This window comes from Tenrec ecaudatus, chromosome 9 (assembly GCF_050624435.1).
Source record: "Tenrec ecaudatus isolate mTenEca1 chromosome 9, mTenEca1.hap1, whole genome shotgun sequence".
NCBI lineage: Eukaryota > Metazoa > Chordata > Mammalia > Afrosoricida > Tenrecidae > Tenrec > Tenrec ecaudatus.
The window spans coordinates 61,591,610-61,614,369 of NC_134538.1; positions in this window are offsets into that span (position 1 = coordinate 61,591,610).

Here is a 22,760-nt window from a genome sequence, read left to right on the forward strand (position 1 = left end):
ACTGAAGCTGGATCCTGCAAAGGGCTTTTTCACCTTGTTGCTGGGCTAATGAACTTAGGAGCACTCAGCAAACTGCGGACAATGAATTCACTTGACTGATCTCAGATTCGTTCACCTCTGCATCCACAGCTTGCATTGCCCCTTTACCCACCCCTCTGCCTGCCCCCTGATCCTTCTTCTTGTCCATCAGTTCCCATAGCTACATGAGTCAGTAGAAGCCTTGTTTGAAATGGACTGGATTTGCCTACTTCTACAACTATGGAAGCCATTTCTCAAAATGTCTCTTTCTACATATAAACATAGACAAGTGTCACTGGTTTTGCTTCTTTATAGAATCAAACCTGACACATGTGGCAAGACTTCTAGGCTAAGATTCCCAGCTGATCGGACAAACACTAGTTCAGGTGGTGTCAAGAAGTCATATGTACTTAAATTGCAGTCAACCTTGATGCATTAAATTGTAATGACAGAAGATTTGAGGAGCTATAGGAGAATATCAGGACCATTATCATGAAGAAAACTATTTAATGCATCATATCTGTCCTTGAGCTATTCTTGAAATGCAGCTGGGATATATTCAAGGTCATATTTGATTCTTATGTAGTTATTTAAATTTCATTCACTTTTAACCTGAACCTACATATGAGCAATTTCTGGCCTGTTCCCCTATTGGCCCTGACTTTATTTTACATGTTGATATTGTACTTCTCCACCATCTTTTCCCACAATGTAGTCCATTTGATTTCTGTGTATTCCATCAGGAGAGGTCTACATGTCTATTCACCCTTTGTACTGTTGATAAAAGGTATTTGTGAGGAAGAAGTTGTTGGTCTTACAAAATTCTATCATGTGATCGCTGGCTTCATTTTTATCACCAAGACCATATTTTCCAACTACTCTTTCTTCCTCTTGGTTTCCAACTTTTACACTCCTATTTCCAATAATAATCAATGCATCTTGATTCTATATGTAATCAATTCTAGGACTGAAGATGTTGGTAGAATTACTTGATTTCTGCATCATTAGCTTTAGTGTTTGGTTCATACATTTTAGTTATACTTATGTTGACTGGATTTTCTTGTATTCAAATAGATATAATTCCATATAGATTGAATTATATTTCAAGGTAGATCTTAAAATGCCCCTTTTCATGATCAATGGGACACCGTTCCCTTTGATTTTGTGATTCTGGTGATAAACAATATGATTTTGTGATTCAAAGGGCCAAAACAAGTTCATGTCAGTTCATAAAAAAATTATCAATAGTCTTGATGAAAACCGGAATTTCAGATTGCTCTTGTGGAAACTTCACATGAAGCAGAAGTCATCATGTGAACAGAAAAAGAGAATACTGCATGGGTTAAAGTCAAGAAAGTCACGTGTCATGATTGGACCCCCTCACTATACTTATTCAATCTGTATTCTGAGCAAATAAGCAGAGGTCCTGGACTATATTAAGAAGAACACAGCATCTGCTTTTCAGAAAGACTTATCAACAACCTGTGACATGCAGATGACACAAACTGGCTTGCAGACAGTCAAGAAGACTTGAAGCGCTTGCTGATGCAGATCCAGGGGTATAGCTCTCAACATTGATAACTTAAAGAAAATAAAAGGTTCACAACTGCACCAATGGGTAACATTATGATAAATGGAGAAAAGATTCAAATTATCAAGGATTATATCAGGGTTGGGTCCACAGTCAATGCTCCTGGAAATAGTTGAGAAATCGAAGGATGCATTGCATTGGTTAAATCTGCAGCAGAAGACCTCTGTAAAGGGTTGAAAGGCAAGGATGTTTCATTGAGGAATGAGGAGTACATGTTAGTTAATATGAAGTCAAATCAGGGCAGGCCATCCATAAAGGCATCGGCAAAATGCACCAGTTCACAGGCTCAAAAATCTTCTCTTCATCTGGTCAGGTTCCGATCAACTCAATGTGGGTTGCCTCACTTAGCCTTACCTGCTTGCCCATTGGCTGCATTGCCTTTAGACCACGGGGCCCCATCACAAATTCTCAACAACCCTAGCCCCACTGGGCTTGGTCATGAGCTTCAGATCAGTCAACCTACTCTCATCTTCTCTAGTTTCTGAAAACCAGGTCCACGGGTGTCAGTGGCAAGACTCAACCCGTCTCTTTATTGCTGCATTTCTCCTACTTCCACTTAACAAATGGATCCATGTGGTCACTTAGCAAGCATATTAGCCTGTCCACACTCTTCCTTTAAAACCTCCCTGGCGGTAATCCCGAGTGTGGCTCAGGGTAAGCGTTAACTGTGTATTAAAGTTTATCATACCTGGAATGTCTGCTACAGAGATTAAAATGAGTAACTTCTTAAGAATTGTAGGCCTACAGTATAAAACAACAAATTTTATGCAAAACTATGTACTGCTTTGGGTACAAAATTACTGACATAATTAGACTGCCAGGGTGGTTAACATTCAGTCCCAGAGTTTTCTTCATGGTTTTCAGATTTTTTGCAGCCTCAAACTCAAACCACTAGTTCAAAATTTAAAAATACAGAGTCCCTTCCACCCCCACCCTCACCCACCACCAATCTGTCAACAGTCCCCTAGGCAAGTCTCTTGGAATGCAAATGTCCTGAGCACTCCTAAGCACTGGATGGGACTTCTCTTTTCAGAGCCTTCTTTGCAGGACTGTCCTAACCTGTTTAAAGATTCAAATTTTAATGGAGTATAAGGGGAAAAGGTACTATATACATACATTCCTGGGATGAGGTCCAGGTATTATGGCATGGGCCAAACCCAATCCAGGGATACCTAAGGTAGTGAACTAAACATGTGACTTGAATATGTGTGTGTTCTTCAGTGAGCTATTTTTCTCCTTAGTGTCTCCAAATGAGGTCAAGCTGCAACCTGATTGACAGGCTAGACTCCACCCCTCCACAAGTTGAAACCAGATTATGTAACTACTACAGTGTGTTTGACCCAAGCCATGGTATTTTCAACTGCCTCATAGGTTATGAAGGTTGGACATTAAATAAGGAAGACTGAAGAAGAATAAATGCATTGGGATTATGGTTCTGGCAAAGAATTTTGGAAGAACAAACAATTCTCTCTTGGAAGAAATACAGCCAGACAGCCAGACTGTCCCTTAGAAGTGAGGATGGTCAGACTTTCTCTTATATAATTTAGACATGTGTTCAGAGAAGACCAGTCTCTGGAAAGGACTGTTAAGAAGTGTTGTTAAAAGCATAGTTGCCATGAAAATGAAGACCCTTGTCTAGATAGATTCATGCAGAGGCTGCAGCCATGGACTCAAATACAACCATTGTGGGGAAGGTGCAGGTCCAGAGTGTTTCATTCTATTGTACACGAGGTTGCTGTGAGTCAGAAAGGATGCACAATCACCTAACAGCCACAAGGCATCTCACTGCTTCTGGTCCCCTGGAAATCCCCGACTAAGACATGGAGAGGGGTAGAGTAAGGGTGCCTTGCCTACATGAAGCCGAAGGCACACAATCTGTGTAATAGGCGGTTCTAGCAAGCAAACTCTGAAGATGCTAGCAAGCTGAGTCTGACAGGCAGTCAGGCATGCAAAGGGGACAGGAAACCATTGTCGTTGCTATTGGAACCCAGGGCTGGAGAAGCTACTATCTGCCAGTACCTAGAACATTTTTGTGTATGACTCAGAATCAGCCACAGGTCACTCCTGGGCCAGCAGCCAGTGACCAGCTCTCAGGGGATCCAGTGGGCCTGTGCAAAGGGATATGGGAATAATGCGAGGAACAACAGGTGACTTGCATTGTTTAGGGTCCCAGGTGACACCACTGCTGCCCACGTCAGGACCTGGAACAAGCATACTGGAGCAAACTGCTGCAGAGAACTGCACCCTGCAAACAGCAGACGCTGGAGAAACTACGCTGCTGAGCAGTAAAGAAAAGAAGCCCGTGTTCCAGGAACCTGGCTAATGAGCCACAAGAGCTACATAGAGAAGCCCCTTCCCTCTGTAGTGTCTCTTTAGCACCTCTTCCCGACACCAGTTCACCTCATGGAAAGGAAAATAGTGAAGAGGCTCCCCATTTGTGTTAGTCTGGCTAGTTTAGAGAAACAAATCCACAGAGACTCATATGTATAAGAGAGAGCTTTATATAAAGGGTTAGTGTTCATTAAGAAAACATCCCAACCTAGTGTTGCCCAAGCCCACAGTCTAAGATTAACCCATATGTCCGACACCAATCCACAAAGGCCTCCTCCAGCTCACAAAACTCACGCAATGATGCTGACTGCAGGAGGAAAGCAGAGTCAGTAAATGTGTAAGCATCTCAGCACTGGCAGGGGTCTCCACAAGGGTGCTCCAGCACCCAGGGCTGCATTGGGGTAGGTCCTTGGGGATGTCTTGCAGGAAGTGAGCCTTGCAAGCAAAAACAGGGAACTGGCTAAGGCAGCTGCACCCTGGTCTGACCATCACAAAGCAAGAGACCCAAGAACTAGATGGGCAAGCCTCACCAAGCCATTTACACTTCCTCCCCTGCCCTTCAATTAATCCCACATGTGTGTATTGGCCAGATTGGCACAATAAACTAACTACCTCACCATTTTCACAGATGTCTGAATTAAGGAGGAATTTGGAGCTAAAAAGCCACAAATGGATAACTGGGCAAACATAACTTGGGCTCCTACACCATTAGCCCTACCCATCCGGGGCCTTCTTATCTATGACTGGTGAAGAGAAGAATGGTCAAGGGCAGGAGAAGGATTCCTTGGTCACTGAACTCTCGGGAGTAGTTTAGAGCCCTCTTATCATTAGCTAGCTCTTACTAAAACAGATTGAGTTGCTTCTAGCAGCCAAATAAGATACATTTATAAATGTCTGCCTTTCCTGCGGGCTCAGTTCACTTACCCAAGGTGCAACTTTACCCGATAGTGAACTCCAGTAATCTAGTACTGGATGCTATATGACCTACTCATCATTCATTCTCTCAATAAAATACAGAGAAGAGGTATAGATTAGGGAGTGGTATGGAAAATATTGCAAAAGCTATGCAAACAATGAACCTAAGCAATTCATAAACTATTAACATATGCTAGCTAGACACCATCAGCTGTCTTTACCACATTTGCTTTTGCACCCATTTTGACTTTTGTGATCGTGTCAGAAAGATGAGCATTATAGAATTCTAAGTTATTAGAACAACGTGTTCTTGTGATGAAGGAGTACTTGATTAGAGTCCCAATGTCTACTGCTACCTTGATACTTAACATATAAACATATGTACATAGACCTATATCCCTATTATATATTAACACATTTACATATATACATGCCTATATTTAGACCTTTATAAATGTCTTCTGCCTCCTAGCATTTTCCTTTATTTCCTTTTGCTTTCCTCCTGTCCCACTATCATGTTTGACCTTCATTGGGCTCTCTGTAATTCCTCATGGCTACATTGTACTTCATCAAACCCCACCAGGTATTCTGCACATTCCTTGCCATTGCTTTTAGATCTCTTATTGTTCCCTTGTCCCTGGGTATGTTGGCTCCCTCCTTTTGCTCCCGCTGTCCCCGCAGAACCTTCAGTGCCATTGTTTTCTCCTTGAGTGGCCATCTAGCAGGGAAGCAACAAAACCCACCTGGAAGAAGAGCACCAGCTTGTGTGATCACGAGGTAGCAACAGGATCAAGTATGAGGCATCAGAAGACCCAAAACAAGCAATCATATTGAGGCGAATGAGGGGGCATGGAGTGGGGACCCAAAGTCCATCTGTACACCATTTGATATCCCCTCACAGAAGGGTCACAAGGAAGGGACAAGTCAGCCAGGGTGCGGAACAACACTGATGAAATGCATAACATGCCTCTAGCTCTTTAATGCTTCCTCTCCTCCAATATCATAACCCCAGTTCTACCTTACAAAGCCAGCTAGACCAGAGCATGTACACTGGTACAGATATGAGCTCTTGTCACATGGAATCCAGGACAGATAGATCCCTCAGGAGCAATAAGGTGAGTAGTTATGCCATGAGGTTAGGGGAAAGGTGGAAAAGAAGAGGGAGAAAGGAGGAGCTGATGGCAAAAATTGATGTATAACCCCCCTGCCAAGGGGATAGTGGGTGAAGGGAGGCAGCAGATGGTGTCAGATATGAAAATAATAACAATTAATTATTTATCAAGTGGTCACAAGGGTGAACAAGTGGGGGAGGGAGGGGAAAAAAGACGAGCTGATACCAAGGGCTCAGGTAGAAAGAAAATGTTTTGAAAATAATGATGGCAACATATGTACAGATGTGCTTGATACATTTGATGTATGGATTGTTATAAGAGCTGTTAGAGCCCCCATAAAATGATTTATAAAATAAAATAATTGGCATTTATACTTAAGAATATTATTGTATGTTTTCTTAATGTTTGAATATGTAAAACAAATTTCACAGTGCCTAAAAGCAAAGGAGGGCTAATAAATAAATTGTATTGCTATCATGACTCACAAATTTTGGAAAAATAAAAACACACTGAATATTCCTAGATTTTTAATGGAACACATTTCTTTTTTCAAATATTTCTCCCTGTTTCATTTCTAAATCATCCATCTCCCCATATTTCCCTTTCAGTTATTTAAGCAGTACAATAGGCTTATTTTCATCTAGTTTTAATTAAAATATTATCTACAAGCAATTTTCAGCTAGACTGTCATCATCAAAGTGAAGGGAAGAATGAAGCAATTTTGAAGGGAAGTCAGGGCCGAAGACAATTTGCTTCGACAACTGCTTTCATTTTAGTATTTTTTCTTCAACTTTCCTTTCATAATTACTTTATGTAAAGCTCATCTTTAAAATCAATTTGAGGGAAGTATTTTTGTTGTGTTTGTTTTTATGGTAGACAAAGCAAATCCAAATAAAGATCACCGAGGAGAGTCCTCAGGTGTAGCAATTGTATTGAATTAAATGCTCTCTGTCTCCTCATCCAGTGGAGATTGTTCACCATCTCCAGCATGGGGAATGTCCCTAGACGGTGCAAAAGACTAACAAGAATTTCACAGACAACTGAAAGGGTCACCTTTTGAGCCCACTCAGACAGATCTCAGAAGAAAGGCCTGGTAGCTTATTTCATAAATAAACAAACAAACAAATAAAAGAGCCTCTGGTAAACCCTGTCAAGCACAGTTTTACTCTGACATGTATGGGAATCCCACGCATCAGACTCACCTCTGCAGGACCTGGACTGACTGTGCACAAGGTGCTGTGCGTACCACCATCACTTCCGGCAACAAAATGTACACCATCATTGCTTTCATGAAGCTTGGGTTCAAGGAGGCATGACAATAAACATATAGATAATCAATGAGGAAGTCCAGGGAGCGATAAGCGGTGTACACAAAGTAAAATAGTCAATGAGGGAAGGAAACCGTCTGGGTGATGAAGGAAGGATGGGCTAGGTGCGGAAAGTTTGGATGATATCAACTCAGAGTCCTGAAGCACTGGCTTGGTAACATGGTCCATGTTCTTGGGGAAGGTAATTACCATAATTTTCTGCGGCTGCCAAAACAAATGATTACAAATGGGAAGCTTAATGCAAAAATATTTATTGTTTCACAGTTTTTGAGCCTAAAAGTCTGAAATTAAGGAATGATTTCTTTTGAGGATTCTGAGGAAGGATCTAGTGCATGACTTTCTGCCAGTTCCAGGTGGTGGCCGGCATTCTTCAGCTGGTGGCTGCATCCCACACTCCTCCCCTGTCTCCTCACAAGACATTGTGCTTCTCTGCGCCACTGTATCTAAAGTCCCCCTCTCCTTTCACTTACAAGGACACCAGTTATTGATCCTAGAACATAACCTCTCCAGTGTGACCTCATTGTAAAGTAATTATATCTGCAAATATCTTATTTCCCAGGATGGTTCTAGTCATGGAACCATGGGTTAAGACTTGAACACATGCTTTGAGGAGAGGCTCTAGAATCCCAAGTCAAAGAACTGAAAATTCAAGAGAACCTTGAATTGAAGGGTTTAGGGTTCCGGTAATATCCAATGAGCCCAATGTAGCTGGCACGGAGTAGTAAGGAGAGAACAATAAAGTGGAAAATTTGAAACACAAGTAGGATTGCCCCTAGTCAGGCAGATTTCCCTGGAGCTTCTCACCTGAGACAGGGGAGGAATAAGGAGGAGGCCATTCACTTCCAAATACTAGCCATTGAAGATCCTATGAAGTGAACAAAATACTGCCCAATACAGTGCTGAAAGATGAACCTTCTAAGTTGTAAAGCACTCTAAATACACAGTGACCATCCAATAACATGTGTATATGTTATGTTTTCACAGCAATAACAAGGATACCGATGGTCACAAAGATGGCATGGGATCAGGTGGCATTCCTTCCGTTACACCTGCGAGGTCAGCGTGCATCTAAGTGACAGCAGCTAGCAATAATGACAATGAGGTCAGAAATGTTAGTGTAACCTACTCCCGCTGTGCCAGACAGCAGAGTTTGGGATCCCTGGGGGCTAAAAGACTATGCCTACCATGAGCCTGTGGCCATCTTTCTAGAACAGCTTCTGATTCCTGAACTTCAGGATTTCTAGATCAAACCATCCAAGCTTGCTTCCAATGGCCTTTAAATGTCTCTTCCCTTTTCTTTCCCAAGGAATGAGAAACAGGAGGGGAGGATGGAAGGATCTGAGAGTAATGTGAAGGAGCTTTGAGTGCACAAGGTAGTTACTACTAGGAACTGTACACTTCCCTGGGAAGGACACAAGATGAGACCAGAACGGGACGAGAAGAGAGATTTCTGGGACAAAGGGAACATGTCTGTACCCTCAGCCTCTACCCTCTGCAAATATGAGGGGCAGACCTCTGTGGCCTTCTTCCTTAGGTGTTCTTCAGGGAGTAGCTAGGAGTGTTTGTGTCCCCAGAAGAAAGATAAACAAGGAGCAGTGAATTACTTTGACCTTGACCTCACCGTGACATTAATTCATTATGTAAATAAATATAGATTGAGTAACTCTGAGTCCCAAACAGAAGACACACACACAAATACACACATACACACATGCATACATGCAAATACCAACTCAAAGAGGTTACCCTCCAGTAGAAGACAGCCTTTGAAAAAAAACAATTACACGTGTGGGACTCATTGTAAAGAGAAAAAATAGCAACCGCTTTTTATTAAAGATCTCACTACTATTGAGTAGGTTCTGACTCACGGCGACTTTGTGCAGGGTTTCCAAGGTACAGAAGGCTCTTCGGTTTCTCACAGAACAGCTGGTCCAAGGCTTACCCAGCAGAGCCACAGGGACAGACAGGGGGAGCCTCCTTGGTTTCGATGGGGCCTCAGGAATACTTCAGTTGAGAATGAGTATCAAAGCCGTGAAACAAGGAAGGGGAGGGAGGGGAAAAAAAAAAAAGAGGACCTGATGCAAGGGGCTTAAGTGGAGAGCAAATGCTTTGAGAATGATTGGGGCAGGGAATGTATGGATGTGCTTTATACAGTTGATGTATGTATATGTATGAACTGTGATAAGAATTGTATGAGCCCCAATAAATTGTTTAAAAAAGCCGTGAAACAAGGACCCCAAGCCTGAAAACCCAAACTAGGACCCTAAAAAGAGTCCATGGGGCTTGGGGATGGCCCAGGTGTGGGAAACCATGTTAGGCTTGACGCAGGAAGTCCTTGCAGAGGTTGAAAAACTTTGGAGAAAAATTATCACAGAGCAGGAACGTGGAGTGAGAGAAGGCGTCCGACAGTTTAAGAACAGTTAAGGGCTAACGAGTTTTCCCAAAAACTTTTTGAAGCCCTCAAATATTTACTGTTACCAATTGGAAACATAGATTAATATTAGCTCATATAGCCCCTATCACACACCCAAGGATTCTATGTGATTTCAAAGGCAATGTGAAAACATTAGAGCAGTTTAAATCCAAGAGTAACATTAGCTTTCTATTTGTAAAGGGTCACTGATTATGGTGTGAAAATCGATTGGAAGGGGAGAAAAAGAGATGCAGAAACACCTATTTGTGTGTGTGTGTGATTGAAATAGCGAATGATATATATTTTTAAAGATGCTTACAACAATCCATACATCAGTTGTATCAAGCATCTTTGTACATATGTTGCCATCATTATTTTCTAGACATTTACTTTCTAGTTGAGCCCTTGGTATCAGTTTATAAGAGTGGTAAGAACCCCCAATAAGATGATCTTTTAATTAAGAAAAATTTAAAAAAATTGTTTTAAGAAGATGCTTATTCTGGCAGCTGCTTCATTGGACACCCTCTGGGTGAGACCACGGCCCCGAAATGATGGCCTACTCTGTAGCCACTCCCCCTGGAACTGAGCACAGGAAACCTGCTTTCTCTCTGCACCTTCAGGCACAGGTGTGATTGGTAACTGCCTGCGCCCCCAGCTGGTGCTATAGCCCCAGAGACCTCCCCAGCTGTTGTTGGTTTTGGTGTTGCCGATGCCCTTCTCGAGTTGCTGGTGTTAGAGGCTACTGACGAGGCTCTGACTCATCTGGACCCTCGTGCCCAACAGAAGAAAACTATGTCTCAAAATCATGATGTTGGAGCCCATTGTTGGAGCCCCATGTCCTTTCATTGTGTGAAGGTTTTCCTGGGAGGAACACCTCTTAGAATGCCGTATGAGGTTCAGTGAGGTGTCCTGGAGGGAGAGAGGGAGGAATGTGCATTTCTCAGTGCCCTGTCTGGATGTAGTTAAAGCCCACCCCGCTGAGTGCATTTCTAGCTCATAGCAGCAACACAAGGGCCTGCGGGTTTCTAAGGCTTTCTTCCCACGCAGTGGCTGGTGCGTTTGAAGTGCCATCTTTGAAGGTAGAAGTGCAATGCTTGCTCAATGGTATCACCCGTGCTCCTAGAAAAGTAATTAATATACATTAAGGAATTTTGATAGAGCCATGATAGCAGAGTGTCTTTCGAGTTCAATTGAAAGTTGCCAGCTTAGTAGTAGAAAAGCTCCAGGAGTCCCTCCGGAGAAGGCTGAGGATTTCTATTTGCATCCAGAGGTCCCGTCTCAGAAACCCACCCAAGGGTGTCTGTCCTGTCCTATGGGGTCAGTATGCATTGGCGTAGACTTGATGGCAGTGAGCGAGTTTTCAAAACACTTGTTGAACTTCAAATGCACCCACACAGCGGTCTGTAGATTGGGGACACATTTCCAGAAATCCAGTATATTGCCCAGGTCACCGGATGGCACTCCAGAATCCAGGCTCTGCAACACTATGGCGAGCTGAGCTTGTTTGGCCAGGAAGCCCTGCTCACCAGACACGGAAATGAAGATTTGGAAGAGAATATGAATGATAAGAGCTATTTTTACTGATGTTTCATATTTTCCAGGCACAGGGCACTCAGCGTGTTTGATGTAGTTCTCCCACAGCCTGTTTTGCCCCTTGAAGTCTCAAGCACCAAGGATCCAGGAATAGAGAATCCCTGATTCACCCAGGAGTCTCAGTTCCAGTGTTTCGGTTCCCAACCGCTGCAATATCGCCACCTACTGTTTTAAATGTAAGAAAAACAATGCTGTACGTGTGTCTGGACATGAGAATGAGAATCTTTTCCATGAGAGAGATTAAGAGTTTGAAGTACACTTCTGTGTGAGAGTAAGGGGCAGACGCTGAGAAAACAACTAAAATAAAGGAAACCAAATATAAATATGTGTTAAGCCACAGACTGCACAAGGACAGGGGAAAGTTTAACCCTATCCATGTTACCAGCACATGTTTCCACAACAGATAGCGCCCACAAATGAAACGTCCCACACAGACGAGCTGGGTGTCTGGGCTACGAGTTCTGTGAACTAAACCATGACGTATCTGCCATGTTCTCAGCTAACCTCATTGTCTCATAAAATTAGGTTCGTTACCGTGACCAAAACATCTCAAATCTCAGAAGCTTGACACAGACACGTTTATTTCTCCCTCTCTACACATCCAACGCAGGTCATCAGGCAAAGTTATTTAGGAATTTGGGGTGCTTTCAACGTTGGATCTACCTCAAAATATGTCTTTAAGATCATCCTCTCTGGAAAAGCATGAATGATCAAGAGTGAGAGATTTTGCACACTAGGTCAGTGACCAGTTGTCAGGAACATAACCAATCACCTTGGTGTTAAGTCAACTCTGATTCATGGAGATCCCATGGAGGTCAAAGTAGAAATGTGCTCCCCAAAGGTTACCCCTGACTGACTCCCCAGAGAAAGATAGCCAGACCTTTCTTCTAAGGCAGGTCTGGGTGGATTTGAACTACCAAACACTCAGTTAGCATGTTAGCCCCATCTATTGCAAAGATATTGGGAAATGTGACTGATCTGTGTACCACAAAAGAGGTATCTTTGAGCACCAGATGACATGGACAGATCCTTAAGTCACCTGACCATGCTTCAATCCACACACAGAACACTCTCAAGTCTGTCCCCTAGGCCAAGTTTCAATCAATCACTGCATTCAATTCAAAGGCCAGTATCTCCAGGCAATTCCACTCTATCAGGCCTCTGTGTGCCTCATCTTGATACTATAAGCTAAAATGGCAAATGATCGGTCTCCTCGCACCCAGCACACAAGGACAAAATAACTATTAAAAACACAACCCTTCAAAAAGAGAATGGCAGACACCAGCAATTACTGATGTACAGTAATGCCTGAAACTCACAGGGAAGAATCTATTGAGTTTCTCTACACTGACCTTTGATGAAATCCCCTTTTAGACTCTGATTCTACTCTCTGGAGGAACTCTGTGGTCTATTTTTCTTAGAAGCCATTGGATCTACCTTGTTATTTGCTCATTATTCTTAGTTATAGGAATCAAAGAATGGGCATATCTTCTTGAATCTACATCCTTTTGGGTCTCCGTGTCTGCTAATGGATTAGTCATGTATTTATAATATGTTTGTAGTTCCTTTGACAATATAATTCCCTGAAAAGTTAGAGGAATTCTGCTGTACTTGCTTCCAAATAATCTCATCTGGATGTAACAACATTCATAAATGCTTGTGTTTTCTCATTCTCTGGCTTACACCAGTTTAATAGTGGGAAGGCAAATGTTTAATCAGATTGTTGCCATAAGGCTAGGTCATAACATGATTTTATAGCTCAAAGACTTTCACTTCAATATCTTATTTACTACTGTTTGAGTTCCAGAAGCAATTATGTTTTCAAGGACCTACATTTTCCGACTTCCTGTTTACAAGCCAGCCAGGTTGTTTTCCCTAAATTATTTTCTTTCTTTTAATAGTATGCCAACACAGCAATTGTAGGAAACACACAATAACACGCTGATATTTTCCCAAACGCTTTCACTACATTTGCTGAATCATCAGGCACATAATATACCTCCAAAGGTATTGTTAATTTTACTAATTATTTCCACTAAAAAATAGAACACCATCTTCCTTCACACCTGCCTACAGACTGGCCGCCACTGTCAGGAGCCGCAAAGAGATTACGAATGACAGTCTTCTCCTTTACAGGACCAATTTTTTTATAATTGCTGTACCAATCCTCAAATTAAAGTATACATAATATTTCTTTCTCTTCTACATGGATTCTGAACAGATTTGGCTGGGTCAGCTCCCAGAAGTTTCTCGGGGATATAACATACTTCTGTCTGTGGTGACTCCCCATTGATTACCCACCTCCAAGGTGGTCACCGTAACTGGAAAAGAGGAGAGTCGTCCTGTGGGGGATCTCTTCTGTGCAACATTGTGTCCATGACATTCGAATGGACAGGGTGCTCCGCAGGCCCTCAGTCTGTGCTAGGACACTGAAATTTTATTTCTTGCCCTTGGAAGGGTTTTTACCATCTCTGCCATTAATGTGTGCTACTCTCTTAGTCCTTGGCCTCCAGTTGATATTTAATGAAGCAAACCCAATGAGAATGAGAGTTTCATACTCTCATGAAGCCATTTATATTTCTGTTTGATCTCTCTGGATCAGATTTTGTCTAAAGAAGGATCTATTACTAGGAGGATGAAATAAAATATATTAAAGCCATCGCCTCTGAATAACTGCCTCCTTTGCCCATGAAACCAGAAACATTGGATGGTGCCAGTTACAATTTTTGACCCTTTTGGTCAAAATCCCATAGGAGAATCTTGATCAAAATGGGTGAAATACAGACTTTCAAGCTCCCATGAACTCTGGATTTCTTGGAGTCATGATTGATAGATGCACTCTTGAAACTGGTGCCCTCCCACAACCTTTAAACTTGAAAACAGCAAAAATCCCTCAAGTTTTCTTGAAGCCAAAACATTTAGTGTAATGAGTAGATGCCCTATCTTGAGCGTTCTGTTGTTGTGAAAACTAGCTTTATGGAATCAAAGTGACCACAGCCACTGCAAAGCTTAGAGAGCCGCGTTCAGGACAGCGAGTGTATATGAAGGGGGAGGAACAACCCAGAAAAGAAGAATGAGAATGGGTTCACAATCCAAAGGACGTCATCGGTGTCACTAGAGGAACTGGGTAGAAACTGTCGAATGGGTGGGTGTTTTGCGATGATGTTCTCAACAACAACAACACACGGGTGAGATTATATAATGAAAAAGAACGATGTTCTAAAGGTGTAACAGGGTGGTGGGGGTGAGAGGGACACTAGACTGCTCCACCCCAGACAACAGGAAGAGCAACAGGGCTTGTAGGAGGCGCACCTTTCGGTCAGGAATGCTGAGGACGGAAAGGGTCCAAGTGTTCTTAATGTAAGCGGGTGCTGCGATATAGATCCTGGAATGAACGGGCATTGGACTGATGGATCATAGCAGGTCTTGCTCGCTATTTAACAGAAAGCAACCCATCGATAATGGGTCATGACAACAGTTAGGCTTGGAACTACTTGGATGTCCTTCCTCCCAGCCCCCATTTGATGTCTATCTATATAAGACAGGCAGGATAAGCAAGGAGACAACTAAGGGAATGATGGCTGGTGGGGAGGGGAGAGGAGGATGTGAGGGGAGGTGAGTGGTGAACCAATAACGACAGGGACAGGTTTCTAAAACTGATGGTGAAGAGGGTGTAGCTTTCCTGGTAATGTTCAATCAATTGAAATGTATCCGAGAAGACATACTGAGAGGTGACTGATGGGCAAACATGATATTGACAGGAATAAAGAATAAATAAAAAGAGGAAAGTAAAAAATATATGTCAGGTACAGATATAAATATAGATATTTATGTATGTAAATATATAGAGATAGGTATATGTGTCTATGTATGTATATTATACATTAAAAGAATAAGGAGGCAGATGGACTTCGGGCCTCTACTTAAATCTTACCTCTGTACAAGAACAGTTTGTTCTAGTAATGTGGCACTGTATGATATTTACCTTCCCTATAGGATTGCTGAAGACAAAATGGGTGCAAAAGCAAATGTGGTGAAGAAAGCTGATGGGGCCCAGCTATTAAAAGATAGAGCATCTAGGATCTTAAAGGCTTGAAGTGGCCATCTAGAAGGCAATCAACAAAGCTCACGTGGAAGAAACACACCAGCCCTGGTGATCATGAGGTGTCGAGGGGATCGGTACCAGAAGTTCAGAAACAAGCAATCAAATTAACGTAAAGGAGCATGGACAAAGTGAAGAACCAAAACCCACCTTAAGATAATTGGACAGTCCCTCACAGAAGGGCCACCTAGAAGTGAGCATAAATCTAGAAAGCAGTATGGCACTGAGGAAACAGATAAGTATCCTGTAGTTCTTTAATGTTCCCTCCTTTTACTATTCTGGTGTTTGATTTATCTCACTAATCTTGTTAGACCTGCATATGTTAATTTGTATAATTAAGAGCATGTGCTGCATGAAAGTGAAGATAGCTAACCCTGCAGAAACAGTAATGGGAGTAATGATTCCCTAAGGGTACAGGAAGAGAGGAGGGAAGGGTGGATGGGACTGCTGATAGCAATGATGACAGTATAACCCATGTATGGGGAGTAAACTACAGAATTACAGGAGAACGGTGGGGTGGTGTAAGATAAGGCCAATAATAATAAATAATAATAATACCTATTGAATAGAAAAGGGTTCCTGGGTGGTAGGATGGGGGAGGAAAAGGAAAAGGGAGAGCTGATACCAAAGAGTCCAAGAAGAAAGAAAATATTTGAAACTGATGGTGGTAGCAATTGTAAAATTATGCTTGATCAAACTGAATTATGGATTGTTATAATACCTGTAAAAGCTCCCAATAAAATAATTAATATAAATAAAAAAGAAATTAAATTGTGGCAGTTACATAATCTGGTGTCACTTTGAGACTTAAGAGGTTAACCCATGAATCAGGTTGCAGATTGATGACTTCATTTAGAGATGCTAAGGAAATAAATGGCTTGTTAGAAGAGGGACACTAAGACACTCCCTGGGAGACATTCCTGTTGAGAAGACACATGGAGCTATGCTAGAGCCCTGGAGCCAGAGGAGCCATGTGAAGACACCTGCCAGCTCTGAGATGCTTCCATTACCACTGGATCCACAAGACTTTCCTCGCACTGGCCTTTGATCTTCCTACATTTAGCTTTATGGCATGTGTTTCGTGAGTCTGAAGAAGTCTTGGTATCGGCTATATGGGCTAATATCAAAATTATGGACTTAATCTGGACTGGGCTGGGACGTTTCCTCAATAAATCAATTCCTCTTATGTATACAGCTCTTTCTTATTCGCATGTAGGTGTCTATGAATTTGTTTCTTTAGTCAATTCTGACTAATACAAAAAGGTAACTAACAACAACAAAAAGACTTTTCCTTAGGTTTCTCTGGAGAAACAGAACACGTAAGAGAGATCACAGATAGATAAGTAGATATATAGGTAGTAGGTAGATAGAGAAACGTATAGGGAGATAGATATGGAAATACAGAGATATACAGAGATTTGTAAAGAATTTACTCACATAAGTGTGAAGCTGTTAAGTCTAAAATCTGTATGTCAGACAACAGACGGAAAATTGTAACAATCTTTGTCCAAAATCCAAAGGTCAGACATCAGCCTTGAAATTCTGACAGTCTTGTGTGATAAGACACGTACTTGTCAGAGTGCTGGTAGAGTACAGTGCTGACAGTGTATCATGAGGCTTAAAAAAGTTTGTGGGAAAATTCCATTATCTTTTCATTCCATTCTTGAAACCCTGTCCTATCCATGTGCTTTGGGACAAGAGAGGGATTGTTACATTGAGAAATCTTGCTCATATTTACACATCAATAAAAGGCCTAACCTATTTATTATTCATGTTACAAATGTTTCCTGAGTGCCTGCTAAATGTTTAGTACCAAGCTAGCAGCTGAACTTGCAGTGGTAAGTGCATTGTTTCTCACTTCTCTTGTCATATTTAATAGGAGCGATAGATAATCACCCACTGAAATAATAATTGAGAAATATGATAAATGCTCTCTGTGAACAGTATAGGCCAATGTGAGCAAGGTTGGCAGTTCACAGAGGTGCTTTTACATTAAGTTGGGAACTGAAGGATGAGGCGTGAATCTGGGGAAGAACAAGATTGCTGGCTTTTCCAATGGTGTAGTGTATGGTCAATCTAGGATTGGGACCACTATGTTTTCATATATCAGCCCTGGGTGGGAAGAGCATAGGTTCATTTTAGGATACATTGAGACTAAAGTGTCCATGAAACCTCCAATCCGAGGTAATCACGAGACATCCGAGAGAGCTAGCTTGGTGCTATGACTTTGGAAGGTATCTTGATGTTCTTAAGGATCATCACCTTTCCCTTGAAGTCACTCTTCAAGAATAAACTGAGCAACTCAATAGTCACCTACCCACCCCCATCTCATTCTATTCTCTTTTTTTACAAGGATCCATATACACCCCTAAATAACTTACCATCAAACCCACCCGAAATCTCGTGACCCCATGTGTTTCAGAGTTAAACTGTTCACCATGGGGTTTTCGATGATTATTTGGGGCAGGGGGGTAGATCACGATGTGTGTCTTCTGAGGTGGTTCTGGGTTGACCCGAACCATCACCCTTATAGCTAGCAGAAGAGTGAGCTTCTTGTACCACCCAGGGGCTCCCAAAACGTGTCGGAAGAATCCTTGTAAATGAGGGCATCGTCACTGACAGCCCAACAATTCTGTTAAATCGTAAATCATGAAAGACAGACATTTTCTATCACTTTTCAGACAAGGATAGAGAACAGCAACCGCATTTTAAGAAGTGGCTGCAAAGAGCAATTGGCTATTCCAGAAGTCAGAATTCTAACTGAGTAGTAAGGGAGGGGGGCGAGGAAAAGGTAATTATTTCCCTGTTTTGCTTGTGCCTGATTTATTGAATACCTAAGACAGCAAGCAATATTCTGCATTCTGTTAAACAGAATTCTCAACTTAAAAAAAGGAATGTTCATTGTGGCTTCTGCTGTGAATACTTCAGAGGGAGAGAAATGATTTTAATTCATATGATGGTAACTATACTAAAGGATCAGGTGCCTCTGAAAACTCTTCTGGTGAAAATTATTTGCAGTGACTCTTCAGATGAATGCAAATACATGAAAAGAAAGCTGGCTGAAGGTCATCATGCAAAGAACCAGTACTAGCAGCAACAATTAAGAACAGGCATCTATTTTAATTTTTCAGGTGTGTGTTGATGAGGAGAGCTAGAACTGTTTTAATTGCTAATCTCTCAAAGGAAGGAACACACCATGTTAATTAAATTCACTGATGATAGAAAATGTGGAGGTGGATTAATCACTCCTAATGGCAGAACAATTTTCTTTTAAAAGCTAGTTTTATAAATCAGAACTGAAATTCACTGAAAGAGAACTCTGTTCTTGGAGAACACACACATATATATGTGCACACACATAAGCACATGCACACAAAGAAAGCCAATTCTTACGATTACATGGATCATGGGATGCATTAGGTTTTAAGTTATTTTTAAAAATTCAGTAACCAATAAAGAATCACATCTTAAAACCACTAGCTGATGGAAGTAGAGCCTCAATCCCTTTGAAGCTGTAGCTTTAGTATTTAAAACGTAAAGAAGCAAATCGGTCCAACTGTATTTTTGTACCTGACTAAATATAATGGTGTTCCTTGGTTATTCGTTCCTGTGCTTCTTTAAAAGTCAGGTATGTCAAACATTAGAGAATTCATTCACTTATCTCTGAAACCTCAATAAGACATCAACAAAAGTGACTGAAAAGCTTTATATGTATAGCTTCTGAATAAGTTATGCATCTCTAAGGAGCATCTAAGTTTTATCTTTCTATAATCAAACTTTCAACCAGCTGGCAAGGCTCACTTCCTGCAAGACATCCCTGAGGAGAAGCCACATGGACCTACCCCGATGAAGCCCTGGGTGCTGGAGCAGCCATGTGGAGACACCTGCCACCACTGAGATGCTTACACATTCACTGATTCAACTTTCCTCCTGCATTCGGCGTCCTAGTGTGTGTTTTGTGATATGGAGGAGGACTTTGTAGATTAGTGTTGGATATATGGCCTAATGTTGGACTTATGGGCTTGGGCAGCACTGATTTGGGATGCTTTCTTAATGAACACTTACCCTTTAGCTAAAACTATTATAAAATATGAGTTTCTGTGGTTTTGCTTCTCTAAAGTACCCATACTAACACACTGCTCCTAACAACCCTTGCGCCAGGAAAGATCTGCTTAAGAATAAACACCTGGGTTAAAAAAAAAAAGAGAAAGCTAAACTCCACCTGCAGATAATTTGATTTTATGAAAATGGAAGGAAACCTTTATCTTTAGCAATTACACTCACTCACTCACTCACTCAATTGCCATATAGTCAATTCTAAGTCACAGCAAGCATACAGGGCCGGATAGAACTGCCACAATGCATTTCTGAGATGATGGCTCATTAAGGGAGTAAGTAGAAAGCCTCATCTTTCTCCCAATGTATATCGCTAGGTAATATCATTACAACATATTTATTTTACTTTTTTCTTGCATGTAAACTTTCCACACGGAGCTCTCAATTATTAAAATGAGGTAGAAAGGCTGTCGTTTTTCAGAGGCACATTGGTTCCTTACAGATGAGCTCATTCCCTTTCTCTGCTCTAGACTCCTGTGCCTCTACCGCTCTTGCTGGGCCTCATTGTGGAGGCAGCATTGCAGAACTGAAGTACGCTCGGAGAGCCCTTTCCTCTCTGTGGCGTCTGGCAGCCAGAAAACATGCTTGACAACATGGAAACTTCAATGAGGACGACAACAACAGCAATAAGGAGGAGTCGGAATGAACAACAAACAAAAACAAAAGAAGACTCATTCATCCCTGTACCTCTGGAACAGGCAGAGCTGTGCAGTGTGTGTTAAATGGCAGGAGGCGTTTTCACGCTTTCTCTCCCTCTGCATTTGATTCCTGACTTGGGTTTTACTTAACACCTGAAAATTGGAAAACTAAGAAATTGTGTTTGCTAGGTGGTTTTCCCAGATATAGACCCACAAGATCCATCATTTTTATATAATTTGAAATCATTTTGAGATGCATGCATGCAGATCTTGAGCAAGCCACACCAGAGGATAAAAAGCATAAAATCAAATGATATTCAAAGTGTGGGAGTTACCATGATTTCTTTACAAGCGCTTGCCATTGTACGATCCCAATGGAGTTTCACTGAACCAGGATCAGAATGAATAACTAATACCAGCACTGGGGCTTTTAGATTTACCCCACCTACTGATATTCTCAAATCAAAGGCCTTATTATTATCTTAATTATGCGTTGTCCCTTTGAGAATGCATCCTGGTTATTCTAATACAACAACAACAACAAAACAGGAAAAAAGTTGTGGCTAAAAGGAACCCAAACATTGATAGCTCTTTCTTACTAGATCATTTTCATTCACAAACCTGAGCTATGTAAGGAATATCAAGAATCTATATTAAATACACATAATAAAATAGGATCCCAACTGTCACTGAGCATTAAATCAAGAACTTGAGTGAGTTTGGAAGCAGATATTAAAATCAAAGCCTCTATAAGGAGTTCATTGCAGCACAGCTCCCAACATCCGCAAGGAAATTAAAATACAAGTGCCCATTCACATAGGAATGGATAATATGGTGTGTATAAAAATTATTGAATATTGGCCATCCGTTAAAGACATGAAACCTTGTTATATGCTAGAACATAGATACACTTTCTCATAGAAGTACAAAAACTATATGCTATCATGTATATGAAGTAGGGAAATAGACATTAAAGTTGATTAGTGGTTACCAGGGATGAGTAGCTGGAAACACCAGCCTTTCCATAAGAGAAAGATACAGCTCTCTAGTCCCTTAAAGAGTTCATCTCAGAAACCCACGGGGCAGTCTGTCCTACTCTGTCCTCAAGGGTCGCCATGAATCAGCATGATCTCAAGGGCAGTGAGTTTGAGTGAGTTTTGAAGGATGAGCGGTCAGGAGGAGGTACAATTTAGTGAACACAAAGTTTATGTTAATGCTGGAGGAATAATTAAGCAAATGATAATGATGTCATTTGGGTCACTGAATTATACATGTAAAAAGTGTTCAATTGGCAAATGTTTTGTCATGTGTACTTTATCAACAATTTGGAAAAGTTTCAGTTAAAATTAAACCATTCAAAACACAGGGAAGTGAGTCTCATTAGGTCTGGCCATGCAAACCTCCACCACTCAATCCTCCATACCGTTTTTCATTGATTAATGGCTAGGTTTTGCTACCAGGAGAGAAGACATCCCCAATCTCAAATATAAGTTAGAGAGACACATTTATTAAGTCTTAAATAGGACAAAGACAAAGACAATCAATCCAGATGAAGAAGACAATCAGCATGAGGCCATATTTCAAAATTTACAAAAATACAGTTGCTTAAATAAAACACAGGCGTACGAGGGGAACTCGCAGAGCACGACAGGCAGTATATCAATACATCTCAATGACAGAAGCAGGGAAGGGCATATGAGTGGATCTGTCCACTACTGCAGATAGAAAAGCTTACAAGATTGACTCAGGACCCTGTTAGTGAGGTTGTCACGATATGATCCATGATTATCGGGACCATACCAACCAAAATTCCATCAAGGACACACCCAAGCAAGTCCCGAAGGGCTAGATAGCCTCTCTCCTGGCTAACTAGCTGATCTTTAACATCAACTCACCAGCGTACCCCACAGGAAGCCTTCTCTACACACCCACTCCACCCCACCCCTATCCTCAGCATGGCCCCCTGAAAAGCATTCATTTAGGCAGGACCTAAATTATCCATCTGGAGTCCTGGTGGTATAATGATTACTCATTGGGCTGCTAACTGAAAGGTTAACAGTTTGAAACCTGGAGCCACTCGTGCGGAGAAAGATGGGGCTTTCGATTCCCATCAAGATTTACAGTCTCAGAAAACCACGAGGTCAGTGCTCCGGGTCCTGTGGGGCGGTCTGAATCATGATCTGCTTGATGGCAAGGAGTTTGGTTTTGAGTGAATTTTAAAATACCCAAAGAATGAGTTGTTGAATGACTAAAATTTTCTGTTTAGCAAAATTATTTTTCAAGGGTCTTGCCCTTGTTTTCTGTCTGCAACCCATGAATAGTGCACCGTCTGGTCCCATCACGCTGGGGCGAGGCTCTGAGGGCATGCAGCAGAGTAGCAGAGGGTGCAGACTGATGAAACCCCTGGGAATACCAAAAATAGACTTGGGAGACAGAGTGTGCCACCCCATCAGCCTCGACTGGAAAACACTTGTAAGGACCAACAAACAGACCTTGAACTATTCATAGGCTTTTCCACTTTTGTCAGTGACTCTCTTTTTGTTATTGTTATTTTGTGTTTGTTTTTGCTGTTGTGGTTATTGTTTTGTTGGCTTTGACTGCCT